Below are 13,394 nucleotides of genomic sequence, written 5' to 3'. Positions count from 1 at the left end.
AAAGAAACCTTTCAATTGACGGTTTTCATATTCTACATATAGTTCCCATCTTCCAAGATCAAATAAAGCAAGTAGAATGACTTAAGACCAAAGCAACTAGGCAGAGCACTGCTTTGTTTTCAAGCCATGCATGCCCCTGAGGAGCCCCTCATGCCCCAGTGGGAATCACTGATCTACACTTAATCACTCTCACACTACCGAAGTCTGGCACCCGCAGTTTTATTCCGCACAAATGTCAAAAACCCGTCTGTCACATGATTCTCAGCTCCTCAACTAAAATTCGCAGCCAGTGACCATTCACTGAATGCCCCTATGTGACTAAATGAAAAACAAAGCACCCAACTAATGAGCACTATTACAGATATAATTCAAACTACAAAACTGACTAATGAATCACACAAGTCACTTAATGAAGTAGAGTCAATTACAACATGTGATTATAATAAACAGCATGTTATAACAGCAACATCATGGTCTGTACTTTCCCTCTATCAACCCTAAGCTTATTTTGGCCCAAAGGAAGTAAACAGTTTCAAATGCAGCAGGCCTCGTCTCTCCTAACTGGAAATCGAGTGGCCTGAGCTGTCCAAAAATAGCATGAGTTCCAAATTTAGGAAGAAGACGAGGAAGAAGATGAAGGTGTTTTCAGTCAACAAAATAATACTGCAACCTTCCTGCAGGCGGCATTGAGCATAACTACCCACCAAAATATTCACTGCAACACCACTTGTGCTTGGCTGGCATCACTGTCTTGTTCCCACTGCCCTGCAAACCCCAATGTGGGTGCTCAAATTTGGGATGTGCTCAGGACACTTAGCCTGACACTGGGCCCTACGAAATGCCCTGCAATTCCCTGGGCTCTCACCTCACCTTGAAATATTGAGCTAAGGGCAGGTGCTGCAATGCTGAAGGATGGTTTCATCCTATCACCACCTCTACCAAAAGTGCCTGGCATTTATTGAAAGGGAGAAAAAACAAAAGCAAGAAACTCAAAAACTAGAAAGCAAATGGATGAATGAAAACTGACTTGGGCCAGAAAAAGCTGATAAGCCTGCAATGAGGAACACTTAGAAATAACCCAATTTTCATCACAGAACCCCAAAGGCTTAAGATAGTGACACCTGTGAACATTTGGGAGTAAGGATGTAGAGTGGAATCAAAATACAGGATGAGTCAAACGACGAAAGTCTGTTTAAGAAGCAGTTAGGCAAAACCATGGGATCATCTCAACTGGTACAGGAAAAGCACCTGTTAAAATCCAACTCTTTCATTACAAAAACATTCAACAAACTAGAAATAGAAGAGAACTTCCTCAATCAGGCAAGGGCATTTACTAAAACCCACAGCTAACACCACAGTCAATGGTGAAAAGCTGAAAGCTTTCCCCTAAAATCAGAAACAAAACAAAGACATTGCTTTCACCACTGCTATTCAAGATTGTACTGGAACTCTAGCCAGAGCAATTAGGCAAGAAAAAGAAATAGATGGCATCCCAACTGGAAAGGAAGGACTTCCCTGGTGGCACAATGGTTAAGAGTCTGCCTCCCAATGCAGGGAACACGGGTTCGTGCCCCGGTCCGGGAGGATCCCACATGCCGCGGAGCGGCTGGGCCCGTGAGCCACGGTCGCTGAGCCTGCGCGTCCGGAGCCTGTGCTCCGCAATGGGAGGGGCCACAACAGTGAGCGGCCCGCGAACCGCAAAACAACAACAAAAAAAAAAACAAACAAAAATGGACGATGGACTGGAATGGACATTTCTCCAAAGATATATAAATGGCCAACAAGTACATAAAAAGTTGCTCAACATCATCAGTCATTAAGGAAATGCAAATCAAAATCAAAATGAGACACCACCTCACAACCACTAGGATGGCCATAATAAAACGAAATGGAAAATAAGTGTTGGAGAGGATATGGAGAAATCGGGACCCTCTCACACTGTTGGTGGGAATGTAAAACGGTGCAGCTGCTGTGGAAAACAGTTTGGTGGTTCCTCTATACGTTAAACCTAGAATTACCACGTGACCTGCAATTCCACTCCTAGTTATCAAGATACAGCGCAAGAATGAAAACAGGTGCTCAAACAAAACCTGTATACAAATGTTCATAGCAGCATTACTCATAATAGGCAAAAAGTGGAAACAACTCAAATGTCCATTAACAGATGAATGGATAAGCAAATTGGAATATATTCATACAATGGCATATTATTCAGTTGTAAAGAAAAATGAAGCTCTGACACACACTACAACATGGATAAACCTTGAAAACACAGTGCTAAGTGAAAAAAGTCAACACAAAAGGCCACATACTGTATGAATCCATTTACATAAAAAATCCACAACAGGCACATTCACAGAGACAGAAGAAAGACTAGCTGTTGCCAGAGGCTAGGAGCAGCGGATAATGGGGAGCGACTGCTAATGGGAAAAGGGTTTCCATTCAGGGTGATAAAAAAAAGTTGTGCAACTAGATAGTGGGGATGGTTGCACAGCACTGTGAACATACTTAATGCCAAGGAACAGTACAGGTTAAAAAGGTAAATTTTATATTGTGTATTTTTACCACAATTAAAAAGAAAGCAGTTAGCTACTCTGCATGGATCCCCTTCCTGCCTGCCCCAACAAAGACTGGGGCATAAAGCCAAGGGCTCTCTAGACCAGAGGGTAAGAGGCATAGCTGAGTTCTAGAATGCCTTCCTGTGAAGGGGGATAAGTGAGCACTTCCCTGCTAATTTGGGGAGGCCACAGCCCCACTCTTCTACCTGACTTCTACAACGAGGCAGGAGGCTGGAAAGCCCATCTTTGGGAATCTAACAAGTCCAGTAAAAACAATGACACTGAGCGTCCCTCGAGGTAACCCCACCCGTTTTCCTAGCCAACGGTGACAGGACCAGCGCAGGCGCAGAGAACTTCCGAAGCGCTGGGCAGGGTCCCGCTCTCAGCTGTGCGAGTTCAAGCAAGATCACCCGACGCTTCAGGACAGGCGGACTCACGCCAGCGAACACTTAGGCCACGGACGGAGACTGCGACGCCACGGCATTCAGAAACAAGAACGTGTTACTAAATTTTAGAGGAAAAACAATAACCACCAAAAACCTCTGGAAAATTTAAAATTTGATGGCCCAAATAAAACGTCCAACACATGAGTTACAAAACTGAAGAATCTAGAAAGTCGAACAAGAAGACAAAGCTGGAAAGCGGGGGAGAAAGCTGAAAAAATAGAAAACCGGTCCAAGAGGTCCAGTATCCCAATACAGTAGCATTCCCAAAACACACAGAAAAGAGAAGATTAAGAAAAAAGAGAGAATTGTCAAACCAAATAAACAGAAAATTCCCCAGAACTACCCAACCGTCCCGCGTTTCCAGACTTAAAGGAACTCTGAAGCGTCCAGCGAAATGGACGAAAACAGACCCGAACCGCTCACGTTTCCGAGCTGGGAGGGCGGAGCGAGGGAACGGGTAGTGCACGGAGGACCTGGCACAGGACCCGGCACCGAGCGGGCCCCGCCCGACGTCAGCGGCCTCCGCGGGCAGCGGCTGGCACACGCGACCCCCGGGCAGAGCGCCGAGCCCGGGCACGCGAGCTGGGCAGCCGGCGTGGGGTGCGACGTCCCGGGGCCGCGCCGGGTGCTGGCAGGCGGGGGTCGGCGGGCCGGGGAGGAGGCGCCGTGGTGGGGGGAGGGGAGCTGACGGGGGCGCGCCGGGTTGGGGAGGGGGCGCGGGGGCGCTCAAGCAGGACGGGGTGAGGCAGAGGGCGCCTGGGGCCAGCGGACTGAGGAGGAGCGGGCTGAGGGGGAGGGGACTGAGGCGCCGGGGCGGCGATGCCAGGCTGAGAGGGGGCGCGGGGGCAGCGGGGCTGAAGCGCCGCGGCCGTTGGCGGCCCTAGCGGGGACCGCAGCCCGCCCCCACCCGCGCCCGCCACGAGGGACGCCCGGGCCCCGGCCCCACTCCGCCCGGACCCCCGCCCCGACCCCCGGCTGCAGCTCACCTGCCAGGCGCCGCCACCGCCACCGTTGCCGCCCCCCCGCAGCAGCCTCCGCCTGAGGCCTCGTCTGCACCGCCCAGGCCCCGCAGACCGTGCCTCTGCCAGCCAATCGCGCGCCGCGCCTGGGAGAAACGCGGACGTCCACCAATCACGAGCGCGCCACTCGAAGCTCCTCGGCCAATGCGGAGGCGGCCTACCTAGGCTCCCAGCCAATCGAGAACTGTTGCCGAGCCGTGGGGCGGGGAAATGGGCGGGGCTCAGGGGCGGTGCGCGGCGCGGAGGGGGCGGGGCGAGAGAGCCGGGAGGAGGGGCGGAGGGGCTCCAGTCTCAGGGAGGGTCTCTGTCCAGAGGAGGACCCCGGTCTCAGGAGAACCTGGGTCTCGGCCGGCAACAGCCAGGCCGTCCCGCGCCGTGGCCGCCATCCCTGCAACACCCGTCCCTGCGCTCCGTGGCTGTCTTCGAGCCCCTGCTCCCCACACCCAGAAACTGTGCGGTCTCCGAGCTCCGTCCGCTTTCCCAGGTGTGCGCGCCTGGCCGCAGGTGCGCTCCTCCGAGGCGGAACGTGGCGGAGCTGGGCCCTCCGGCTGCTGCCCCGGGGCCTGCCGAGGACACCTGCGCCTTCCTGACCTGCAGGCTTCTCCAACCACGGACCACACAGATAACAACAGGCCACTTTTGGGTGGGTTTTTGCAGTGGCTGAGCCCTGCCCTTTACTATCTCTTTAAGTTTCACAACCGACTTGCCAGGTAGATAAAGAAGCTATTATGATCCTACTTTACAAAAGAGGAAACGCGGCTCCAGCGGGTTAGGGGGCGGGTGAGGGCGGGAAGAGCCTACCACATTGCCCGCTCAGGAAAAGACTTCCAGGGCTGAAACGGAAAATCCAGTTGCATGGGCCATTTTAATGAGAACATATTTATTACAGTAATGGCAATGGACTAATGCAGTGTTAGCTGGCTGTCCTTGTAGGGTTTAGGAAGAAAAAGGATGGCCTTTTTCTTCTCTTAGTTTATTAACTCACAGCACAGGGGCTGTGTCTTTAGCTGAGCTTGTAGGAAGTCTCATCCCTGGTATAAATTTTACAGATGGCGGTAGGTGTTTCATAAGCAGGGTAGGTGTTCAACAAGAGCACTGGCAGAGAGAGGAGAGAAGGTTGTGTTTTTTGAGTGTTGCCTGGGAGGGCGGGGGGTGGACTGAGGAGAATAAAGATCTGGATTAAGTCTAGTAGCTAGAGTAGCTACTGGCCACATGTAACTGTTGATCACTGGAAACGTGGCTAGCCTGAACTGAGGTGAGCTGTGTGTGTATAAAACAGAATTTTGAAGACTAAGTATGAAAAAGAAGGTAAAATACCTCACTAATATTTTAAAATATTGCTTATGTGTTAAGTTGTAATATTTTGGATATGTTGGTTAAATAAAACATTATCAAATTAATTTCATCTGTTTCTCTCTGCGTTTTTAATGCAGCGACTAGAAAATGTGAGATTTCACAGGTGGCACTCATGGTGTTTCTAGTGGACAGCAGTGTAGACATCCGCGGACACTTCTGGGTAAGGATTCCACACGGAAGGCAGGTCACAGAAGCAATCTTCTTCCTCCCGATAATTACGAAATGACCGAGACCAGCTTAAAAGAAGAAAAGATATTTCACCGGCAACAACAAACAGGGAAGGGTGCAAAGCCACATGCCATAAGGCCAAAGGAGGGGATGAGATACTGGCGGGGCTCCATGGGACCCCCCAGTACATGATGAAAGGAAGCTCACGAAATCCTGAGGGTCCCGCCAAGTTTGAGAGGAACAGCAGAGGATGTGCAGGCAGCATCGGGAAAGGCACGAAAAAGCCTTTGAGAGTAGAAGCCGGTGCTTCCCATCCTGGGCCCGTGGTGGTGCGAGGCAAGGCCAGCAGCCTCTCAAATCACTTCAGCCCCACCCGCTCCCTCCCCAGCTCAGAATCTGGAATCTGAATGCCTCTCAGCCTTGGTGGAGGTGAGCACCAAGGCTGGGCTCACCATTTAGGCCTCCAGGCTGAGGAGTGGGGAGCAGCCGGCGGGGGCGGGGGGACACGGGGAACGGGGAAATGTCCCTGGCAAAAAAAACAACAGAAACAGGCCCTTAGAACACTCACCAGCAAGAGGAAACAAGCAGGACAAGATGCCCTGATGGAGGAAGCAGTAGCTGACAGCCCCCCACCTCCAGCACACAGTGATGGGAGGAAACCCATGACTCTCCCTGCTCGTGTCTCCTCCACCTGCAGGGAAAGAGGCTGCAACCAGGGACAGACCCCCCTGGTGCCGACTCAGGTGAGGCCTGGAGGTCTTCTCTGGAGGGACTGTGCCCACCCTGACCACTTCCATCTCGTTTACGCTGGCTTCGGCCGGCTTCAGCTGGTTGGTATCGGTCTGTACCGGTGGGTGGGTATGAATGAGTTCACCTGGCACTGCAGCTGCTCCGGGCCCTTCAGCACAGCCACAGACACCTGGAGAGCAGCCAGCCCTGCTCCTCTGGAGGCCGAGGCCCGAGCAGGAAGAGACTTCCCCATAGGCACCGTCAGGGGCGTTGGGAGTCTTCCCTCCGCTCGCCGTGCTGGCCCCGGTGCCCATGCTTTCTGCATTCCGTCTCCCTCTTGCTGTGGTCCTACTCCACGAGGTCTTCCCCGCCTGTGCCCACCCGTGCCCACCTGTGCCCCTTGACTTCGACCCCAGCGTGCTCACCTGGACAGCTTCTTGGGCACTTACTCCCAGTCTTTCTTCTTATTGGGACTGCATTAATTTAACATATGTTTACTGCATGCCTACTGTGTGCCCCATACTTAGTAGGTGTTGGGATCCACCGATGAAAATCAAGTTTGCTGCCCACCTGACACGCCTGCTTCCAGCAGGAAGAGACTTGCGTAACAGATACGTGTGTTTGTGCGTGTGTCTTATGCCTACAGAGTGAGAATTCACTATTCAAGAAAGCAAAATGGGTGGAAACACTGCTTTCTAGATGGAAAAACAAAAGAATTCTTCAGGTGACAGGTAGTTGGAGTGAGACAATCACAGTGCAGGAAGCTAACCTGGAGCCTGATGTCTTATGGAGTTAGATCACAGGAGGGAAGAGATAAACTCCAAGAACAAAGCTAGTTTTCCTTGAAAAAGAAAACAGCGCTCACAGTGTCATATGTGCAGAGACGGGGCATGAAATGTACTCAGGAAATGACAAGCTGTTAACTGAAAAATGTAGGTTCTATATGATTCCGTGTGTGTATAGACACACACACACACACACACACACACAGAGCACAGAAAATTGCCAGTGATTCTATCCAAGTGGGGCTTCGTAAATTGTTTTCTTATTTGACTTTACCTGTATTTTGCACAAAATACTGAGAAATTTTTACAAATTTTAGAAGTTTAGAAATGTTAAACTATGGAAAAAGTACAGTAATATGCACACTGACTCCACTGTCCTAAATTAACAACTACTAATATTTTGCCGTTTTCTCATTGAAATTTTATTTTTAAAGAAATAAAACAAGATTCCAGATGAATGACCACCTAAATGAAAAGGAACACTAGGGGGGCTTCCCTGGTGGCACCGTGGTTGAGAATCTGCCTGCCAATGCAAGGGACGTGAGTTCGAGCCCTGGTGCGGGAAGATCCCACGTGCCGCGGAGCAACTAAGTCCGGGCGCCACAACTACTGAAGCACGCACACCTAGAGCCCGTGCTCCGCAACAAGAGAAAGCCTTCGTGCAGCAACAAAGACCCAACGCAGCCAAAAATTAAACAAATAAAAAAATTAAATTAAAAAAAGAAAAGGAACACTACGATGTCAAAAGAAGATAATGAAGGAGGCTCTGTTTCCCAGGGGTGGGGAAGGATTTCTTAAAACAAACCTCAAAAGCACAGACCTTATGATGAAACATTGATGGATCTGATTACATCAAAATGAAAGATGTCTGCTCAATAAAGATACCACGAACAAGCCAGCAGACAAATGACAGGTCAGAAGATATCTGCCATCTTTAAAAGACAAGGAGCTACTGTTTAGAATATACAAGAAGCTCCTGCAAATCAACAAGAAAAAGAGGAATGCAATAGGAAAATGGGCAAAGGATGGGAACAGGCAATCCACAGAAAAAGAAACTTAAATGCAGGACAAGAATATAATAAAGAGTTGCTTCAGCCCATTAGTAATCAGAGAAATGCAAATTCAAGTAACTCCACTCCACTCTACCCCCATCAGATTGGCAACCATCAGAGTGGACGACACCGAGTATCGGCGGGCGTGTGGACGGCGCAAGCAAGTTCAGGGGGAGGGTCCCTGGAGCAGTCAGGGTCACAGAGACAGCAAGGAGGAGGGTGGGCACCAGGGGCTGGAGGAGGGGGATGGGGGTTAGTGTTTAATGGGGGCAGAGTCTCAGTTTGGGAAGATGAGAAAGTTCTGGAGACAGACAGTGGTGACGTTGCACAACAATGTGAACATTCTTAATACCCCTAAACTGGACATTGAAAAATGGTTAAGTTGGTAAATGTTATGTGAATTTTAGTACAATTTTGTGGCATCTGGAAAGCAGCCTCCCCGAGGTACCTCCTGTGGATGAAATCCTCCCACTGATTATAAAACCCACCTGCTTGGGGGCTTTAACCCGTTCCAAGGGGAAAGGGCAGCATGAAAATAGTGACCCAGGAACCGGATGGGCCAGAGTGAAGGCTGCTCCCAACATGGGGCACAGGTGTCCAGACTCGTGTAACTGGGAGTGAAGATGCTGGGAGGTTTCAGCTCCCCAGGCATCTCTCCTGTGCCCTCTGCAGCCCCCACCCCTTTCCACCGTCTGTCCTTAGCCCCTGGAAACCACTAGCCTGCCATCTTTTCCTAAAGTTTTGTCATTTCAGAAATGTTGTATAAGGACTTTCCTGCTGGTCCAGTGGTTAAGACTCCACACTCCAAATGCAGCGGGCCCGGGTTTGATCCCTGGTCAGGGGACCAGATCCTACATGCATGCCACAACTAAGAGCCCACATGCTGCAACTAAAGGTACCACACGCTGCAATAAATATCCGACATGCCGCAAGTAAGACCCGGCACAGCCAAATCAATCAATCAATAAATAAATATTTTGTAAACAGCGTTGTATAAATGGTATCATACGGTATGTCAACTTTTGAGGTTGGCTTTTTAAACTCGGCACGATTCCTGGAGATTCACTCAAGTCGGTATGTTTATTAGTATTTGGATCTGTGTGGTTTGTTGTGGGTTTTTTTTGGCTGCACCACGTGGCTTGTGGGATCTTAGTTCCCTGACCAGGGACTGACTCTGGGCCCTGGCAGTGAAAGCTTGGAGCCCTAACCACTGGACCACCAGGGAATTCCCATGGATCTGTTTTAATGCGAGACTTTTTAAAAGGAGGTTGCAAACACGATAGGACTAATCAATTGGACCATGACATGGATCTTTCTGTCGTGGTGAGTAGGACGCTGTCCCTCCTCCTGTCCCTCTCTGACGACACTTCTCTGAAGTTTGGGGACACCCTTCTTTCATGCAGCAGGAAATGGGACACAGAGAGACGTACACTTCACGCTGACTGGAGCCACAACACCTGGACTCCCAGCATCATCCATGTGATGACGACGTCCTGACAGCACCCGGGCTTAGACTTGTGGGGACCTGTTCCCGTTCTCAAAAGGTGCCCACCCTCCTGGTGGCCGCAGACATATGCTGGTGACCGGCTGTTTATGCATCAGGTCCTTTGCGTCTGTGAGTTTATCACACAGGCTTCCACGTCTCAAATGTCCATTCTTAAATGCCCGAAGCGTATTGGAATCACCGTAAGGTAAACTTCTCCTTCTCGGGGATGTGGCTGTAAGGCAGAGGTAACTGAGATTTGAATTCAAAGTGGGATTCTTTTGAGTTCTGAAGCATTTCTATTGTCATACAGTGAGTGTTTTTGCCTGTGGTGAGTCACTGTCACAATCTACACAGACCATCACACAACCAGGTGCAGCCAGTTCACCCACTTGTGGCCTCTTCAAAGACCCTCCAACCGGCTGGAGAAAAGCATATGAACCTCTGTCTTCCTGTAGGCCCTGAGTCCGTTCTCATCCCTGATGTATTTCCAGACTAGAGGACGGCACTCCTTTCCCGCACTGTGAGAGATAGGCTTTGACGGCAACCAGCATGTGCACATCTTTCCTATGACCGCCAACAACGACAGGTATCTTGTAGGAAGTATCTAAGAGCTTCTGCTTCCATTTCTATGGTCAGAAGTCTCCTTACTTCTGCATATTCAGAGGAAAGTGAAAGGTGACCCAAACTTGCCTTATGAAAAGCCCAACATTGCAGGTAAGCAGATCTCACCTTTATGGGCAGAGTTGTGTGTAAAGGCTGGAGGACATTTAGCGGCTAAGGTCTGTTCATTTCTTTGGTAAGAAGGTCACTGACTGAGTCTGCCAGAATTCACCTTTGCACCGGCACCAAACACGCAGACGGATGAGCACAGTTGAGTTTGTGGACAAGATAATGACAATCTTTGTTTTATGTATCCTGCAGTCTCATTAAACTCTTCACAGACATCAAGAAGACGATTTGAAACTCCTCTCTTCCAATCAAAGCAGCTAAGAGCTGGAAGAACAGTGTTTTGCTGCCGGGATCGCATGGGTCTCATTGGGGTGAGATCTGAAGGGTCAGCTCTACGCTGTCAGGGCAGGAGCCACATCTCTTAGCAAAACCTTAGTTCCAGTCTCAGAATGCGGAAATGTCACTTTACTCAGCTCCACAGGGCGTGAAGGGACAATGCGTCCCCAAGCTCCAGCAGCGGTTACTGACCATCTGTGGCTTTGGAGAGACAAAAAGTTGCGGCTGGTTTACAAGAACTTTCCTGTCACGTCAGGGACTCGAGGTCAGTCCCCACCTGTGCCTTCACCCCCTCCATCTGAAAGTCCGTATCCAGATCTGTGCAACCCCACAGCCCGAGGCTTTAGCCGCTATGCAAACTGCCACACTCATAACTGCAGTTTAGAAAACATAAGAAAGTATTTAAAAAATTTTTAAAAACCCATAGATCACTTTAATCCCATCACCCAGAGCTAACTTTTGTAAATATTTTTATGTCTGTTCTGTCACTTTCTGTGTACACATGCGTACATTTTTACAGAAGTGCACCCTGTATGTGCCACTTTGCAGCCTGCTTCTCCACCTAGGATGCCTGTGGACACTCTTCTCCGCCCACAGACAGAAGTCAAGCTCTCAGTGCAGAGAAGAACTGAGCACAGGCAGTTTCTCCTCTTCTCACCTAAGGCTTCCTTGAAAGGATTAGTGGAGAAGCACAGAAAGGAGGTGGGTGGGGATGGGAGACGTCAGTAGATGAGAGCATTCAGCAAATCTGGGCAAGGAGAAAAGCAGTTAGAAGAGTGGCGGAGGAAGCAGCATCCCAGAATAGGCACGGGGGTGGGGAAGGGGCTGGGGGTGGCCTGGGCAGAGGCGGAGGCTTGTCTGTCCTGGTCTCAGAGGCTCAGCTTCGGGGTAGGGCTGACACCGGGGATTAACCAGAGCTCTGGGTTGAACAACTGTTCCCTCCCAAACGCAGGCCACAGAGCAACTGGCAGCTGGCCTGGCTCCCTGGTCCAGAAGCCAGATTTCTCTTCTCCAAACAAATCAAGCAAACTGCTTGGTGCTTTTAGGGTGGGGCGGGGCTCCCCAAGGAATTCCTCCGTCGGTCTGGCACCTGGTAACCCTTACCCTTGGACAGGACACTCCCGTCAACCTTTCTATTTAGGAGAGAGGCCTGTCAAGGAAACTGAGGTAGCTGGAATAACCAAGTAAGATCTGACCACGCCGAGTGATGGGAAAGATTCAGAGCGAATGGAACTCTCATACATTTCTGGTGGGACCGTCAAATGTTACAACTACTCTGGAAAACAGATCAGCAGTTTATAATATAGCTAAGCCTACACTTTTTATGCCATCCAGCGATTCCACCCCTCAGCATTCGCCCAGGCAAAATGAAGACGTATGTCCACGCAGAGGCTTGCATACAAACGTTTCTAGCAGCGTTATTCAACACTGAACAGGAAGCACCCAAACGTCCCTCAACTGATGAGCAGGTAAAAAATTGTGATACAATGGAATACGACTCAGCAATAAAAATGGAATGAATAACTGCTACATGCAAAAGTGTGGCTAAGTCTCAAAAACACTGTGTTGAGCATGACAATATAGAAATGACATTGTAATCTGTAACGTCAGAAGGCAGATCAGTGGCTGCCCAGGGCCTGGCTGCGGAGTGGGGTTTGACTGGGAAGGGGACCAAAAAAACTTTGGGGGGTAATGGAAACATTCTATATCTTGATTGTGATGGTAATTGCACAACTGTATATATTTGTCAAAACTCAGCAAAATATACACTTAAAATGGGACCATTTCATTGTATGTAAATTAAATCTGAATAAAATTCATTTAAAGAAAAAGAGACTTGGGACTTCCCTGGGTGGTGCAGTGGATCAGAATCTGCATGCCATGCAGGGGACACGGGGTGGATCCCTGGTCCGGGAAGATCCCATGTGCCACGGAGCAACTAAGCCCGTGCGCCACAACGAAGAGTAGCCCGCTCTCGCTGCAACTAGAGAAAGCCCGCGCGCAGCAACAAAGACCCAACGCAGCCAAAAACAACAACAGCAAGACCCAGAGACTTAAAAAGTAAATGGTGAAAATCAAAAGGTCAATAGAATACTAAGAAAATAGATGAGAAATGATGGAGCTGAGGAGGGTGGTCCAGGATGTTCAACTTCATGTACACAGAAGTTCCAGAATTAGAGAATAGAGAAAACAGAGCAAACAGAGAAAAAGTTCTTAAAAACAAAGAAACAAACAAAAAATTGTAGAAAATGAAAGGGCCCCTCAAGCACAGATCAGGGTGAATGAAAAAGGAATCCCCATCTAGACTTGTTCTTGTGAAATTTCAGAGTGTTAGGGATAAAGAGACATCTTCAAAGCATCTGGAGATAAAATTCCAGTGACTTCTCCAGAGCTGTGCCTTCGAAATCCTGAGGAAAAGTTTGGAATCTAGAAACCAATGCCAAGTTATGAATGCAAATTAAAGGCCTTTTTCGATACGCAGAGACATCCCTTGCTGAGGATGTGCCTAGAATACACTTCAGCACACGAAGCCAGGAACCAAGAACAGGAAAAGCACGGGACCAGGGGGCCATGGGTGACGTCCGCAGTGACGGCCGGGCAGCGGGCCTGAGCAGCAAAGAGGCCAGGGGCTCTGAGACAGACAGCTGCAGGGAGAAGGGCAGGCTCTGGGGGCTTCTACGATCTAGAAGCATGAAAAAGCATTTTCAATCTGTTCTAACTGTAAAGAGCAATCTTGACAATGTACAAGTAAAAGTCTGGGTGATGGGAGTTGGGAGGTGGGTGGAAGGC

The 13,394-nt window shown here is 49.6% G+C and overlaps 1 protein-coding gene and 1 long non-coding RNA gene across 6 annotated transcripts in view; one reads left to right on the top strand and one right to left on the bottom strand.

Moving 5' to 3' along the window:
• Positions 1–4,108, bottom strand: part of SUN1 (Sad1 and UNC84 domain containing 1) — a 52,150-nt gene extending 48,042 nt beyond the window's left edge. For all 5 annotated transcript variants that reach the window (XM_067705260.1, XM_067705264.1, XM_067705265.1 and 2 more), the window contains exon 1: positions 3,991–4,108. The gene's annotated coding sequence lies outside the window, so the exon portion shown is untranslated. The remainder of the gene's footprint in view (positions 1–3,990) is intronic.
• Positions 4,109–4,301: 193 nt separating this feature from the next.
• Positions 4,302–12,436, top strand: LOC137206562 (uncharacterized). The gene is made up of 2 exons (XR_010934690.1): positions 4,302–4,666; positions 5,457–12,436. It is a non-coding gene; the product is annotated as an uncharacterized lncRNA (long non-coding RNA).
• Positions 12,437–13,394: the final 958 nt, after the last annotated feature.

The sequence above is a fragment of the Pseudorca crassidens genome, chromosome 15 (assembly GCF_039906515.1).
Source record: "Pseudorca crassidens isolate mPseCra1 chromosome 15, mPseCra1.hap1, whole genome shotgun sequence".
Taxonomy (NCBI): domain Eukaryota; kingdom Metazoa; phylum Chordata; class Mammalia; order Artiodactyla; family Delphinidae; genus Pseudorca; species Pseudorca crassidens.
Note: the sequence above shows the minus strand (reverse complement) of the source record. Positions and strands in the feature narration are given on the sequence as shown.